This window comes from Taeniopygia guttata, chromosome 30, assembly GCF_048771995.1.
Source record: "Taeniopygia guttata chromosome 30, bTaeGut7.mat, whole genome shotgun sequence".
In the NCBI taxonomy this organism is placed as follows: Eukaryota; Metazoa; Chordata; class Aves; order Passeriformes; family Estrildidae; genus Taeniopygia; species Taeniopygia guttata.
This window is the reverse complement of record NC_133055.1, coordinates 5,366,210-5,383,089: the sequence shown is the minus strand read 5'-3', so window position 1 is coordinate 5,383,089 and position 16,880 is coordinate 5,366,210. Positions and strand designations below refer to the sequence as shown.

Below are 16,880 nucleotides of genomic sequence, written 5' to 3'. Positions count from 1 at the left end.
CGGAGGCAATTTAAGGGGCTTGATTTAGATAAAGATCTCCCTGCTTTATTGCAGCATGCAGCCTCGTATTCCTTTTTCTCAGACCCGCATACCGTACATGAATTAGGGGAATGGCGAAAATATGGGGATAAGTTGTGGGAATTAACGTTAGACGATGATAAACCCGCAAAGAAAATGAGCAAGTTATGGAAAGTAATTCACAATGAGTTGTTAATGTTCCAAGCGGAAAAAAGGGCAGCTGAGGGAGTAAAGACAGCACAAGAGCATAATTGCGATTTCGGTTTACCGGCAGATCCTAGTGCTCCAAATCCCCCCTTTTTTACAACAGTTAATGTGCCTTCATCCGTGCCATCCGCCCCCCTCCGCCGAGCCGCCGAGTATCGCGATCCCCGGGAATGCTCACCACAACCCCCCTCCCCCACCTCGGGCAACTGTTTCTCTCAGTAGCCAGGAGCCTGTCCCTGGGGCAGAAGCTGACCTCGCGGAGGCCATGGCCAGGGAGAGACGTGAAATCTGGAGCACGCTCGCCCGTGAGGGGATGGAAAAGGGGGACGCTGATCTTGTTGCAGCAGCTCAGGAGACCTTAGCGTTTCCGGTCATTTATACGCCTAACCCGCAGGGGGGTGGGCAACAGGCACAGGTGCAAAATTTAGATTGGAAAATGCTGGCCCAGTTGCGTGCCACAGTGGGGAATTATGGCGTTTCTAGTGAACCGGTTAAACAGATGCTCAATTACATGTTTAATGCCCAAGTGCTGTTGCCTGCAGATATCAGAGGCATTGCCAAATTGATTTATACCCCACATCAACGACTGTTGTTTGAAGCGCGCTGGAGAGAGGAGGCTGCATTGAGTGTAAATCTCCCAAGGGCCCAGGGGGATGCCTTGACAGGGATCACGGTTGATGAACTAATAGGGCAAGGCGCATTTCTGAGAGTTGAGACCCAAGCAGCTTTAGGACCCGACACACTCAGGGAAGCTATGACAGTGGCCAAAAGAGCGATGGATAAAGTTAAAACCCTGGGAGGGATACCTATATATATGGGAATCAAACAGGGTAGACGAGCCCCTTGGTGCCTTTGTAGATAAGATCATGGATGCATTGTCTAAAGCGGGAGTAGCAGATCATATGCAAGACGCCCTGCTAAGACAATGCATCCTACAAAACGGCAATCCCACCACTAGAGCCTTGATTAATTCGACCCCGGGGGATTGGAAGGTGCAGGACCTATTAGAAAAGGCTGCCTCTATGCCGATTGGCCCCCAGGTATTTTTAGTAAATGCTCTGCAGAAAATAGGAGAGGGATTACAGGAACAAGCCATAGCCCTGCGTGAGCAAACTATTAGCTCTCAAAATCAAGTCATGGCAGCTCTTGCTCCCCTCCAAGCGGCAGCCGCACACCCCCGTTCGACCAACGCTGGCAGCAATCGAATGAAGTGCTACCGATGTGGAAATGTAGGTCACATCCGCCGAGAATGTGGAGCTACGGGAGTATGGTGCAATAAATGCCAATCCAACACGCACAACTCCACTGCTTGTCAAAGGAAGCAGGGAAACTCGAAGAACAGCGTGAGCAGCGGCCGCACAGGGACACAAATGGCAGCTGCACTGTCAACACCCCCTGACAACTCAAACCAGCAACAACCGGGAGCCTCGGCTTGGACCTGGCAGCCTCAGTAGATGTTGACATCCTTTCCACTCACTTGCATAAGGTTCCCACTGGACTTTTTGGCCCTATTTTTATAAATGGCCAGCCAATAGGGGGCTTGATAATTGGTCGCTTCTCTGCTACTACTCTGGGTCTGTATGTTGAGCCGGGGGTTATTGACTCTGATTGTAAAAGTGAACTTATGATTATGGTCCATACTCCGTATCCCCCTGTGAAAGTACCCAAAGGGCAGAGACTAGCCCAATTGATTCCGTTGCCTCAAATGACCAAGGGACTAATGTCCCTTACACAAGAGCCCAGGAATGAAGGGAGCTTCGGATCTACGGGAGGCCTAACCTTGCTCACCATAGACCTTAATACTCGACCTAAGAAGTCCTGTCGTCTGACTTATCAAGGACGCAGTATCACACTTAAGGGACTCCTCGATACAGGTGCTGACTCGAGTATAATTGATCCTGCACACTGGCCTTCCACCTGGCCAATACAGCCCTCAGCAACCACTGCCACTGGCATCGGAGGAATGACACTGGCTAATCGTACCCCTGTACTGACAGTCGAGATTGAAGGGAAACAAGCATCGACAGCATTTTCTATAACAACACTGCCACCTACTGTTCACTGCCTAATTGGCCGTGATATTCTTGCTCAACTGGGTCTTGTCCTCGCTAATGATCACCCTTTACAGTAATGGTCATTGCTTGGACTTTCCCACTGCCACTTACTTGGATTACTGATAAACCTGTTGTGGTTAAGCAATGGCCTCTAAAACGGGAAAGTTTGGAACAGGCACACCTTTTGGTTATGGAACAATATCAACAAGGACATGTTAAGCCCTCCACCAGTCCCTGGAATACTCCAATATTTGTAATCAAGAAGAAATCCAGAAAGTATAGGCTGCTGCACGACTTGAGAGCAGTAAATAATCAAATGGAACCCATGGGAGCGCTTCAACCTGGACTGCCTAACCCAGCTATGATACCAAAAGACTGGCCCATCCTTATAATAGACCTGAAAGACTGCTTTTTTACCATTGCATTGCATCCTAATGATACCAAACAGTTTGCATTTACGCTTCCTGCCCTTAACCATGGAGAACCTGACAAAAGATTTGAGTGGACAGTTCTACCACAAGGACTGCGCAACTCGCCTACACTTTGTCAACTGTATGTCGATGCTGCACTACAACCACTACGACGAAAAATGCCTGCTACCATTGTTTACCATTATATGGATGACATCCTGCTCGCTCAAAGAGAACCCTTTACAGCCTCACAAATCGAAGATGCTACAAGGATCCTAGCAGATTTTTCCTTGGTAGTAGCTCCAGACAAAATTCAGATGTCAACCCCTTGGAAGTATCTAGGGTGGACAATCACAGAACAGAAGATTATGCCTCAAAATTTTTCCATACAAATATCAATAACAACATTGCATGAGGCCCAAAAGCTTCTAGGTGATCTACAGTGGCTGAAGCCAGTCACCGGTATCCCTAATATCTTATTAGACAAATTGCATCCGCTACTGAAAGGCTCACCCTTGTGCCCCTGTTCATCTCACCCAAGCTCAGCAAGATGCACTCCAGAAAATTATGCATTGCATATCTACAGGATTTGTCACAAGGATTGACCCTGATCTCCCCCTGCATCTTACAATTTGGAATACTGAAGACCACCTACTAGGAGCTGTTACTCAGCAGTTAGAGAAAACAGGGGAGACAGCAGTACTGGAATGGCTGTCACCTCCATTGCAACAAAGAAAAACTATAACTTCAAAAATCGAAAATTTGGCATTGCTGATCAAAAAAGGACGCATCCGCATTCTGGAAATCAGTGGCCTGGAACCAACGGACATTAATCTGCCCATAGAAAAGGCCACGTTAGATTGGTACCTTTTAAACTCCACAGCCCTGGCTGAAGCATTATTGTCATCTGCAGCACAAATCAATACCGGTCCCCTTATACCGAAACCTTTGCGATAGCTAGGAGAATGGAGCTGGCTACAGAAACCCCTCAGACAAGACAGGCCCATTCCAGATGCCACTACGGCTTTCACAGACGCTGGAAAACGCTCCAGGAAGGCGGCAGTAGTCTGGAAAAAGGGACAACAATGGCATCAACAAATATTAGAGGCAACATCAGAGGACAATTTGCAGACTTTGGAGTTGTTGGCAGTCATTTGGGCTGTAACTAACTTGCATGAACCATTGAATGTTGTATCAGACTCACTTTATGTTGTGGGGGTAGTATCAAGGATTGAGGATGCTACTATCAGAGAAGTACAGAATCAGCGACTTTATGAACTGTTTCTTCAACTAAAACGTGCCCTCAGAATTAGAACTGAACCATATTCGGTCATCCATGTTCGTAGTCATAAATGGGACGAAGGGTTAGGAGAAGGAAACGCCAAGGCTGATAAGCTAGTCTCGCTTTCTCATCAAACAGTACTTCCTAGGCAGTCATTAGCACGGGAAAGCCATGCTATTTTCCATCAGAATGCTAAAGGCATGTCGAAAGAATTTCAGATTCCCTTAGAAGAAGCTAGAGCTATAGCCAAAACCTGTCCAATTTCTAGTAATCAAAACAGAGGCATGGGTCTGGGTGTGGGAGTCAACCCAAGGGGCCTGCATGCTAATGAGATATGGCAGATGGATGTTACTCATGTACCCAGCTTTGGCCGCCTTAAGTATGTTCATGTGACTTTAGATACTTATAGTCATTATATATGGGCTACTGCACAGGCTGGCGAACGGGCTATACATGTAGAACGGCACCTGCACAGTTGTATTGCTGTCATGGGAACCCCACAGAAAATCAAAACAGACAATGGTCCAGCCTACTGTAGCAAGCGTGTAGCTCGTTTCATGCAGTTTTGGAACATTGCTCATGTTACAGGGATTGCCAACTCACCTACTGGACAAGCAATAGTGGAAAGAGCAAATGGAACCCTTAAACAGTATTTGGAAAAATATTCTGACATTAGTAGCATACAGGATAGACTACTTAAATGTTTGTTTGTGCTTAATCATTTATGTATTTTTGGAAACAGCGAGGTGCTGCCTGTGATTTCACATTTTTCCCCGTTGAAACAGCCTGGGCCTGAAGCGGTGGTCAGGTATCGGGACCCGAAGACAGGAATCTGGCAAGGCCCAGCTAAGGTTGTATACTGGGGCAGAGGCTACTTATGTGTTTCTACACCAACAGGCACTTTGTGGGTTCCTGCAATGTGGACGCGACCAGCAGTTATCGATGAACAGTCCAGAGCAGAGGAGGAAATATCGTCTGCAGAAAGTGCTGGCACCGATCCTGCGAGAAGTTGAAGAGGAATTTAATATCAAGTTTTTATACGAAACTGCACAAGAAGTAGCTGAAATGCTTCTCCCAGTTTTACAGAGAGACTTTTTACACCATTGCCAAACTGCTTGCTTAGCTTGCTTTGCACATAATCACCAAGCGTGGGTAAAAATTTATTGTGGGAACTGTAATAGTAACTGGTGGGTTTTTCAACGGGTTCTTAGCAACGGACTTTGGTGCCTTAATTGTAATATTGCCTGGCATAGGGAAACGCCGCAGCAAGCACTAACTGCGTTAACAGGAGATACTATAAGGAACAGTATAGCCAGAATAGAAAACAGGGAGGATCTAGAGCTTAGAGATTTGGTGTGGCAGGTACGCCACATAGTCAAAAAGATATTAGGAGACAGACGCTCATGCATTTTAGACTCTTGTTGTGGTCATGAAGTTCGTATACCAATTCAGTGGCAGGTGCCACCCAATCAATGGGATTATACTTGTCGTAGGTTTACTAAAATTAATAACCGTCGCAAGAACTACTACGGTAAAACATCCCAACATTAACTCCTTATTTCCTAGGCAGAACGTATGGATTTCATTAGCAAGACAGCTAAATAGAACAGACTTTTGTGTGTCCTTAGCCCAGCCTGAATCCCCCTTCCATACCTGCCTTATTGGCGTACCACTTAATGAGACAGAGTACTCTTATTTAGTCACGACCCGAATGGCCAGACACTGTAAAAACAATATTAGCTCCTGCCTTGAAGAATATGACTCGTGGGATGATAGATTACCTTATAGTGGCAAGCCCGACGAGCTAGAGATATTGGGCTCGCTCCATGCTGCCTCATGCATGTATATTAACTCCAGCAAATATGATTGCAATGAAGGCAACGGTGCTTGGTTTAATATAATACTCTCAACGAATATTACCCCGCAACAGGAAAATTGGCAAAATCACTCCTTTTGGTGTCACTCTATAGCTCGAAAAGAAACAGACCCAGCCCCAGGTACAACAATTCCTCACCGATTGCCACCCGGAATCTTTTTAATCTGTGGGGACAGAGCATTCAGCGGCATTCCTCAACGGCCCACCAGAGGCCCTTGTACGTTTGGGCGTCTCACAATAGCACTCCCTAGCCAGAGCGCTCTACTAGGCCTATATAGCAATACCAGCCAGGTAACCACCACACAACGAAAGTGCTCAACCATTGATGCTTCCTGTGATGATAATGTCAATTTGTTTAATCGCGCGGAGCAAGTGGTTGCCTCTCTTTTTATGCCCGGCCTTGCTGCAGGACATGCTCTTTTTCAGTTAGAAAAGTTACAATGTTGGGTAGGCAAGCAAGCTAATGCTATGTCTGAGCTATTAAGTTTACTGGCCACAGACATAGATACCGTAAGACATGCAACATTGCAAAATCGGGCAGCTATTGACTTTTTATTATTGGCTCATGGGCATGGGTGTGAAGATTTCGAAGGAATGTGCTGTATGAATTTGAAAAATAGTTCCGAATCTATTCACAAGAAAATTCAGCGTTTGCAGCAACATGTTCAGGTGTTAGAGAGGGATGATACGTTTTTTTGGATTATCATTTGAATCATGGAAAATTACGGGGTGGCTTAAACACCTTTTGCAGCTTATGATAATAAGATTGTTAGTTATAGTAATTTATAGTAATTTTAATGTATTTCAGTGCTTGCAAAGGACTTTAATGTCAATTATAGAACAAAAATGGAACACATCCTTGCTTGCTTATACAGAAAACAGGGGAAGTGTTGAGAGTTTAGCTGAAGAATGGCTGCGCAGCAAGGGACACGAAAGGGTTAAGTTGATGAGAGTGTGAGAATACGTGACTAGTAGCACGAAAACTATACCCCTGAGAAACAGATGTCTTGTAACAACCTTGAGAAACAGATACCTCCTAACAACCCTGAGCATACAGGTGTCTCGTTAAAAATGAAATATTGCTTAGTATGCAGAAAAGTAATCAAGTATAAAGAAACAGTAACTGCAAGGCTTATCGCAAAGAGATATATGTGTTAATAGAAAGGTAACCAATCCTGAGCTTCGCTTCTGCAATATGTATGAACTAATTAGTGCTTGTATAAAGAAACTGTAATCGACTCCAATAAACTGAAAACTTGTTGACCATGATAATCATGAACTTGTTTTCCCGTGACGTTCTCACCCAACAGTGGTCCTTGGGGGGATTTGGGGATCTATAGGGGCTATTGGGGGTCCTTTCTGTGCCTCCTGACCTGACAGGAGCTTCTCTAATAAACTTTGCCTAAAGCTCCCAGTCTGCCCATGACAGGAGCCACTGTGAGTGCCTGTGACATCCCGGCTCTTTGGCAGCCTGGGGACACTTAGAAAGTCCCCATGAAACCCCTCTGAGGGCCTGTCAAAATATCTGAACCTTAATATGCAAACTGTCGGCTCTTAACTGAAAGGTTGGTGGTCCAAGCCCAGCCAGGGATGCCATTTATGTCAGAATCTGTGGTATTTAAATGATCCCAAAATTGCCGAAATTCGCTGTCTTTGAGCCCCGCTGCCAAAGAAGAAGCCATAATTCATCTGTGCTGGTTTTCAAGGTTGTTTATTCTTGCTTATCTATAACATGTTCTGTCTGACCTGCAGTAGGCCTTTCTTGCGGGACAACATGCAGGGCTCTGCCCCTCAGTGGGAAGTTACAAACATTATATACCAGAAACTACCTGTGCTATATTTACAATAATGTGCCAATACCTACCACCTGTGTTGAATAATGTGTCCCCAGTCTAAACCAACAGAAAAATGCCAACACTGCAGTGAAACATGGAAGGCATGAAGAAGATGAAAAAGGACAGGACACACACGATTTCCTCCATCTTGCCTCCTTTGAACCCCTTACCTAGAATCCTAAAATTCTACTTTTGCACCCGTGTCACACTAATTATTACTCATATCAAACACTCAGAGTGTGTAATTCATCCTGTAAGATTGAAAACACTTTTCCATGGACAGAGATCACAGACAGTGTCTCTTAGGGCTCTGTACAGGGGGGTTCCTGACCCCCTTGCCAGGGTCCCAGACCTGCCAGGGCAGCCAGAGGGATGCCCTGGATTACCACAGCAAACCTCATCAGGACCCATTGCTATAGTCAGTTTCCATGGCAACCATCACCAGCCCCTGTTGCTATGGTCAGTTTCCATGGGTACCATCACCAGCCCCTGTTGCTATGGTCAGTTTCCATGGCAACCATCACAAGCCCCTGTTGCTATGGTCAGTCCCTGGGCAGCTCCATGGAGACCCCATGCCAGGGGTGGTTGCCATGAACACCAGCTCAGGCCTGCAGCCAGAGCCCGTTTCCATGGCAACCATTGGCACTCCCATCCCCAGGGTCATGGGATCCCAGAACCACAGAATTGGCTGAGCTGGGAGGGACCCATCAGGATCCTCAAGTCCAACTGCTGGCCCTGCACAGGACACCCCAACACTGCCAGCCTGGGCCTGGCAGCACTGTCCAAATGCTGCTGGAGCTCAGAGAGCCCTGGAGCTGTGGCCCTTCCCTGGGGAGCCTGGGCAGTGCCCCAGCAGCCTCTGGGCAAAAACCTTTCCCTGAGATCCAACCTAAGCCTGCCCCAACTCAGCTGCAGCCGCTCCCTCCACTCCTGTCCCTGGGCACCAGAGTGAAGAGGTTCCCTCAGCCCCAGCCAGGGACCCACTCCCAAGGCTGCTGCCATGGCCACCAGGGCTGGCACCAGCTGGGATGCTCGGTTTCCACAGGCCGGGATTCAGGAATGGGATTTCCCAGTTTCCTGCTCCTGCTAAAACCGTGCTGGCTCTCGTTGCCCTCCCACCTTCCACTGAAGGAAAAAAGGGAAAGATCCCAGGCTGGGATAAGAACAATTTACTGGGAACAGCAACGAGATGAGGAACAAGCAGGACTAGAAAAAAATTGACAACAGAAGGGATAAGAAAAACTATTTACAGGGGAAATTACATCACCATCAATTGTACCTTCCTGGCCACACGTCTCCTCCTGCCTGGAAAGGACACCCTTCCCAGAGAGAGAGAGAGAGAGAGAGACCCTTTCCTGCCCCTGGCAATGACCTGAAGTGGGAGTGAATGTAGTGACAGGGCCATGGCCAGACCCTCTTCAATCCCACATAAGGTCATTGGCAGGGGCAGGAGAAGGTACAGGTGTCTTCCCAGCATGGATCACAGGTAACAGGGATCACCCGGGCTCTTCCCAATGTGGGTTCTTCAATGGAGGGTTAAGCTGGAGCGGTGCATGAAGCTCCTCCTGCAGTTGGGGCACTCACAGGGCTTCCCTCACCAGTGGCTCTGTTGGTGTTGGGTCAAGTAAGAGCTCCGGGTGAAGCTCTTCCCACACTGGGGACACTCGTAGGGCCTCTCCCCAGTGTGGATGCGCCGGTGCCTGATGAGGTTGGAGTTTTGTTTGAAGCCCTTCCCACAGTCAGAGCAGAGGAAGGGCCTCTCCTCGGTGTGGACCCGCTCATGCAGGAGGAGACTGTAGCTGCTCTGAAACCTCTTCCCACATGTGGGGCACATGTAGGGCCTCTCCCCAGTGTGGATGCGCCGGTGGGTGACAAGGGTGGAGTTTTGATTGAAGACCTTGCCACAGTCGGGGCAGAGGAAGGGCGTCTCCCCAGTGTGGATGCGCCTGTGGGTGACAAGGGTGGAGTTGCGCTTGAAGCCCTTCCCGCAGTCAGGGCAGTGGAAGGGCCTCTCATCCGTGTGAATCCGCTGATGCACAAGGAGAGCAGAGCTGCTGTGAAACCTCTTCTGACACTCAGGACACTCGTAGGGCCTCTCCCCAGTGTGGAACCTCTGGTGGATGATGAGGTGGGAGCTGCAGCTGAAGCCCTTCCCACACTCCCCACATTCGTAGGGCCATTCCCCAGTGTGGATCATCTGATGTTGTTTCAGACTGTTGCTATGCCTGAAGCTCTTCCCACACTCCAAGCACTTGTAGGGCTTCTCCCCATCATGAAGCTTCTCAGGGACCACCAGCTCCGAGCTCTGGCTGAAGCTCTGCCCACCTTCCTGACCCAGAGTGGGCCTTTCCTCCTCAGAGCACCCTGGGCTGGGTTTCCAGCCCCTCCTCCTGTGGGATCTCCGGGGCTTTTCCTCCCTGTTGGATTCTTGCGCTGTGGAGTTGCTCAAATCGGCCTCTTCCATGTGGTTTTGCTGCAGAGATTTGTCCTTCCTGGTCTCCATCATCAGCTCCTGCTCTGGGGTAGGAAGGACAAGGAGAGGATGGGATTTGCCTCCTTGCCACAAGGAAGGGTAAGGAGATCCCCCCAGTGCATCCCCATCAGGAGAGCGTCGGCAGCGGGGCTGTCCTGCATCCAGGGGCCAGGCTGGGCCGGGAGATGGAACAGGAGAAAGGGGGAAAGGGGCACTGACTTCCTCCTCACCTGCCTCGGTGTCCTAGGGCTCCTTCCTCTTCCTCACAGCCTTCTCCTCCATCTGGCAAAGGGCTGGGGATGGGAAATTCTGTTTTGGGAGGAAAACAAGGGATGAGCACATTCAGTATTGTCCTGGGTGGAAGGCAAACCAGGGAGAGAGTCTAAGCCAGAATCACAATTGACTAAGAAAATTAAGATCAAGGCAATGATACAGAAACACTGGCTTAATCTCACAGAGTCAGGATATAACCTGACACCCCGTTGGTCAGGGTGGTGGTAGCAGTCTGATGAAATGGTGGCTGCAGTCCGGCTGGAGTGATGAACGTGATTCTGTCAAAGTGGTGATCCTGTAGAAGGGTCTGGTCTTCCTCTGAAGGTCCAGTGGTGGTTATGGAGCTCTTGTCCTCTGGGTATGCAGTAGGCAAGGTGGTCGTGGTGTTGCAAAGGTGAGATTATATCCAGGTAGGAATGCTTGGTTCCTCCCCCTGGGCGGAGCATCCCACAATGGGATGATGTAATTTTATCAGTCCTGCAGTGACACTCAATGGCCCATTAACAGAAGATGGCCCCTGGAGGGCGTTATCAGGGCTGAGCCATGGAAGAGATAAAGAACACTGCCCCACCTGTTGATAACAGTTTATGGAGATGGTGACTGAAAACACTTTTGGTTACATCTGACATTGTAACCTGAAACAGTGAGGCACTCCCTGCTCGGGGTGGGGGGTGAACACCACCCCCCTTACCCAAACTGGCTCAGGTGTAAAACCCCCACCCTGGGAAGGCCACGCACACAGGGGACAATGTCACACTTGCCCGGCCCCAGGGGAGATCTCTGTCCCTGTCACTCCCTTGCTCTCCCCCCTTTTTTCTTTCTTTCCATCCCTCTCTCTACCTCACATTTGTTGTTCAATAAAATCCACCTTGGATTTGGTCTTGGTAGCACCTTAATTGGGCAGAGGCATCTCTCTAACAATTTTATTAACCAGCTTGCAACATTATTTTGCACAGTGAGTTCAGGGCACTGCTGTCTGACCCCAAATGCCTTTTTGACAACAGCCTGGTTCCCTCCTATGAGGAGATTCTGCCTCTTTCTGGAGGAACTCTTGGAAACTTGGATGCAGTTTCCTCTGAGCAACTTTTGGGAGAACTTATGAGGAAAATGGCTGTTGTGGGTGGCCAGTGTAAAGAAAATATATTCCTGTCCTTCCCTGAAAAGTTCGTTAAAGTCACTGGAGGAAAGGGAGCAAATCATACCAGTGAAACTGACCAGGATCAGTCACCCCAAGGTGAGGAACACAAGGCTACTAAAGTCCTACAAAAAGCCCAGCTCAAGTATCTAAACTCCCGAATAATTAGTGAATTCGCAGGCTTGGGGGCTTTTCCAAATATGAGAATCATTCTTTTCTTCGTTCCCGTCACCTTTGTGACAGCTCCACAGAGCTTTCCCTTCCTTTTAATAATCTGTATTGGGCCAAATTTCCGTATTTCTTTTTGGAACCTGCCAGCATCTGAGGTAGAGCTGTGCTGGAACTGATGGGATTTGGAATTGCCACAGAATTTCTTCTGCTGCTGGTTTATTAATGTTTGGGATTTGTTTGTGTTTCCATCACAAGAGACTTGTGGGAAGAGCAAATATTCCTCAAGGCATTTTATGTAGGGTTAAGTTTAATTTCTGCTGAGTTTGTTTGTCTTGTGCCCAGGGGATGCTCAAGGGCTCTCTGGTTTTGGTTTGACCATAATTTTCTTCTGATTTGTCTTTATCAGTTGAAATCACCTGAAAAATGACTAAAAAGAGTATTGATCAGAGATGTCAAAAGTCCCACCATTTAAGAGGTATCTGAGGTGGGATTTATGGTTTGGGAACGTATTCTGGAGGATTTGTGGGTTCTTGGGGGATATCTGGTAGTATTCTCCATATCTTTGCACTCCAAAAGCCAAGGTGGATTGCTCTGTCACCTCAAAATTATTCAATCCCACTGGAAACCCCACAATCTTACCCCAAAATTGCTCAATCCCACCTCAAAACGGCTGGTTCCCACCTCAGTCCCATGCCAAAATTACTCAATTCCACAGCCTCTAGGGTGAGATGGGGTTGGAAGGAGATCGGGAGAAGTGAGATCTAAATTTGAGGTTGTGGGATTAAGATTGTGTGGGTCTGAGTGGTTGTGATTTATTTTGATAGTAAATAAAACTTCCAGAATTATTGATTTCTGTTCCATTCATTTTCTGTCAATTTTGGTTTGCTTTTCAGAGTGCCGCCTTCTCAGCTGATTTTGTTTGTGACCTCCTGTCCCAGACTGAAAAGCAAGATGTGTTCTATTTGCCATCTGTATGGCAGTTGTCCTGTGTTAAGTGGGCAGTTTTTCCTTATCTCTTCCACAATCCCTCAGGGGAGACATCTGCTGATAATGAACCATTGAATGTCACTGCATGACTGATAAGAACTGTAACATCCCACTGTGAGATGCTCCGCCCAGATGGAGGAGCCAAGCATTCCTACCTGCATCTAATCTTGAGATTCTGGCCCACCAACAAAGCTTTTTCTGGGCTGGATTTCTCAGAGGAACAGCTGCCTCTTCCTCTTCAGAAGAAGACACCCTTTTCTACAGGATCACTTCTCCAACAGAATCACACCTGACACTGCAGGAGGACTGCAGCCACAATTCCAATTGGACTGTGGCCAACACCCTGTCCAACAGAGTGTCAGGTTGTATTCTGGCTCTCTCAGTGTTGTTTTGGTTTACTGCATTGTTTATTTTATCTTTTTATTTTCTTCCCTAATAAAAAACTGCTATTCCTGCTCCCATATTGTTACTAGAGAGGCCCCCTTAATTTCAAATTTATAACAATTCAGAAAGAAAGAATCTACATTTTTCCATTTCAGGGGAGGCCCCTGCCTTCCTTAGCAGACACGTGTCATTCCAAACCAAAACACCTCCTTTCTCTCCTGCCTTCCTTTGCCTGCTCTGTTTCTTTCTCAGTGTCTCCATTGACCCAGGACAGCTCCCACCAAAGGCACTGCCCTGATTTAATTCCCAATCCATGAGCTACGACAACCACGGGTGAAGTTAGGAAGGCTGGCAGTGAAATGTCCCTGTAGGATCCTGCTGCACTTGGCTTTCGGCTCTTCCATAAGGACTTTGCCTTCAAGGGCAGGAACATCTTTTCCTGGCTGAGAACTGGAATTCCAGCCCCTGGCAGTGTGTGCCATGGATCCCAGAGGGGCAATCCTGAGGCTCCCAGGGTGCTGCTCCTGCCGTGCCTCCCAAGGAGCTGTGCAGGGCAGGGGACAAGGTGCAGCAGCTGTGTTGGTGCTGCAGTGCCACAACAGCCCCTGGTTCCAGGAGTTTCCGCACTGCCAACAGCGGTTCCTGGGTCCCATGATGCCCTGCTGTGTCCCCATGGATATTTGGTGGCATTAAGTTCTTCAGTGTCACAATGGCCACCTCGCTCCATGAGCTTCTGCAGTGTCCAAATGGCCTCCTTGGATGGGCAGTGTCACCATGGACCATTGGCTCCATGCAGCCCCGCTGGGTCACCATGGACTCCTTGGTTCCATGAGGTTCTGGGGGTGTCTCCATGGTCTCCTTGGATCCACAGTGTCACAATGGACCACTGGATCCACGTGGCCCTGCTGTGTCACCATGGCCCCTTGGTTCCATGGGACCCCAGGGTCACAATTGACTCTTTGCTTCCTCATCCTATGGGAGAGAACGGTCCTTCTTCTCCAGGGGCCTATGGCCAAAACTGGGATTCCTTCCCCAAATTTCCTTATATGCAAAGATTTTTCCCCGATGAAATCTGCGAATAGAAACAGGTCTGGCTGCCTTGGCCACCCAGGGGCCACCTCTCATCTGCCTTTCAGACACTGAGTCCGTGTGCTTTTCTTGCTTAAAAAGCATCCATCTCAACCAGGCGCCCATGGCCAAAATTTGGGATCTGCCTCCCAAATTGCCTAAATACAAAGATAGCTCCCAGAAAAATGATGCCAGGAATCACAAGTCTGGCTGGCCTTGGCTTCCTGAGGTCTGGCACTCATGTTCCTCTGCAACACTGGGGCTCTGTGCTTTCCTTCCTAATGAAAAGAACTCTTCTTCCTGTCCAGCCACCCATGGCTAAACCTGGGATTCCACCTCCAAAACTCAGTACATCGAAGGATTGCTCCCAAGTGAAAGCTGCCAGGACGGACAGGTCTGGCTGCCTTTGGCCTCTTGGGGGCTTCTTCTCATCAGCTTTTGAAATACTGGGGCTCAGTGCTTTCCTTCTAATGGAAAAGAACCTTCTTTTTTCTCAAGGTGTCCGTGGTCAAAACTGACATTCTTCATCCCAAATTCCATATATCCAAGGATTTCCCCATGACAAGAGTTTCCAGGAGAAACAGGTCTGGCTGGCTTGGCCTCACAGGAGCCACTTCCTCTCCTCTCCTCTCCTCTCCTCTCCTCTCCTCTCCTCTCCTCTCCTCTCCTCTCCTCTCCTCTCCTCTCCTCTCCTCTCCTCTCCTCTCCTCTCCTCTCCTCTCCTCTCCTCTCCTCTCCTCTCCTCTCCTCTCCTCTCCTCTCCTCTCCTCTCCTCTCCTCTCCTCTCCTCTCCTCTCCTCTCCTCTCCTCTCCTCTCCTCTCCTCTCCTCTCCTCTCCTCTCCTCTCCTCTCCTCTCCTCTCCTCTCCTCTCCTCTCCTCTCCTCTCCTCTCCTCTCCTCTCCTCTCCTCTCCTCTCCTCTCCTCTCCTCTCCTCTCCTCTCCTCTCCTCTCCTCTCCTCTCCTCTCCTCTCCTCTCCTCTCCTCTCCTCTCCTCTCCTCTCCTCTCCTCTCCTCTCCTCTCCTCTCCTCTCCTCTCCTCTCCTCTCCTCTCCTCTCCTCTCCTCTCCTCCCCTCCCCTCCCCTCCCCTCCCCTCCCCTCCCCTCCCCTCCCCTCCCCTCCCCTCCCCGGCCCCATTGGGGTTCTATTTGGCTGCGAGGCATGATGGGAGTTGTAGGCAAAAGAAAAGTTCATTCTCAGGACCTCCCGGCTCCTCCCAATGTCATCCACAGTATGCCCCAGTGTTGCCCAGTCTTCCCCACAATGTCCCTAGTTTGTCCCAGTATCCCCCAGTTTCACTCCCACTTTCACTCCCAGTATGTCCCAGTCCTCCCCAGTGTTTCCAAGGACAGTTTAATTTCTCAGGGCTGCCGTGGCAGCCAAACCCAGCAGTGGGGTCAGTGCAGTGCCCATGGCCACAGCCCCTTGCAGTGCCCAGTGCAGCTTGGGCTGATGAACCACCCTCACAGCTGGCCCAGGGCTGGTCTGGAGTGGTTTTGGTGGCACCTTGGGCTGGCACACACCTGAGGAGGGTGTCTGTTTTCATGGGGAAACTCAGGAGTTTTAGATTGCTTCAAACATAGAAAAAAGGGAAAACCCCTCTTAGGCTGGGTGCAGCCAGCCCTGCAGGCACAGCAGGTCCCAGGTGAGTGAGGACAGACAGGATGGGCTGGGGCAATGTGGAGCAAGGTTGTCCCCGCTGGGCCAGAGCTCAGGGCACAGCTTCTCTGAGCAGGCCAGAGCTCCTGAGGGGAGACCCTGGGTCAATATCAATCACAGAATGCTGCAATTGCCTCTGATCTAAAGAGAAACGTAATAAAATACACCCTTTAAAATAGAAATGTGTATTTCTTACAAGCACTTTGAAATCTTTCTCCACAACTGGAATAGGAAAACTTTAATGACCCTCTCAGGGCTTTGGTGTTGTTTACATCAGACTCAGTCCCTGAGCGTGTCTTTAAAAAACTTCTCCGAAGAACTCAAAGTTAAATTAAAACTCCAAAGTTTCTTGAAGTTTTAATGGGTCCCACTGAGGGACACGACTGAGAAAGTGTCCCCAGGTTCCAGTCAGAGCAGAACACTGGGGGCAGAGATGACACCTGTGGACAAGCAAGGGAAAGGTGTCTCTGGTGCTGACCAAACCTGGATGTGTTTCAGGAATGCAAAGGGCCCAGGCCCGAGCCCCAGCCCCTGGCAAGGCAGATCCTGTCCCTCCCTCATTGCTCAGGGCTCTTCCCGGGATGGGCACTGGGATGTGGGGATGTGCCATGCCAAGGGCAGGACCATGGGGCGGCCCCTGCCAGGCTGCTGAGCAGGGACAAGGAGGCACTGAGGCCCCAGGGCTGCAAGGGTCACTTGTCCCCTCGTGGCCTCAGGCCCAGGGCCAGCAGCCATGGCCAAAGTGCTGCACAGGTTGGCTCTGTCAGGGCCTTGCAGCTGCTGCACATCCCTGTGCCCTCTGCAGCCCAGGCTGTCCCACGGTGTCCCTGCCCTGCGCCTCTGTCCCTGCAGGCTGTCCTCATCCCCCAGCTGCCCCACCTCGCTGGCCCCTTCCTTTGCTGACAGCTCTGCCTCCTGCTGCCCCTGCCTGGCCACACAAAGCCTTGGCCTTGATACCAAAAGGGTTAATTCCATTTTTACCGTGCCTGTGAACTTTTAACACAGGAACAAGGCGTGCAGGAGCTGCTTTTCCAGCAAGGACAGTTGGA

The 16,880-nt window shown here is 49.3% G+C and overlaps 1 protein-coding gene across 1 annotated transcript in view; it reads left to right on the top strand.

The window, feature by feature from the left end:
- Positions 1-16,880, top strand: part of LOC100226816 (uncharacterized) — a 1,189,242-nt gene that overhangs the window by 791,845 nt on the left and 380,517 nt on the right. The window lies entirely within an intron of this gene.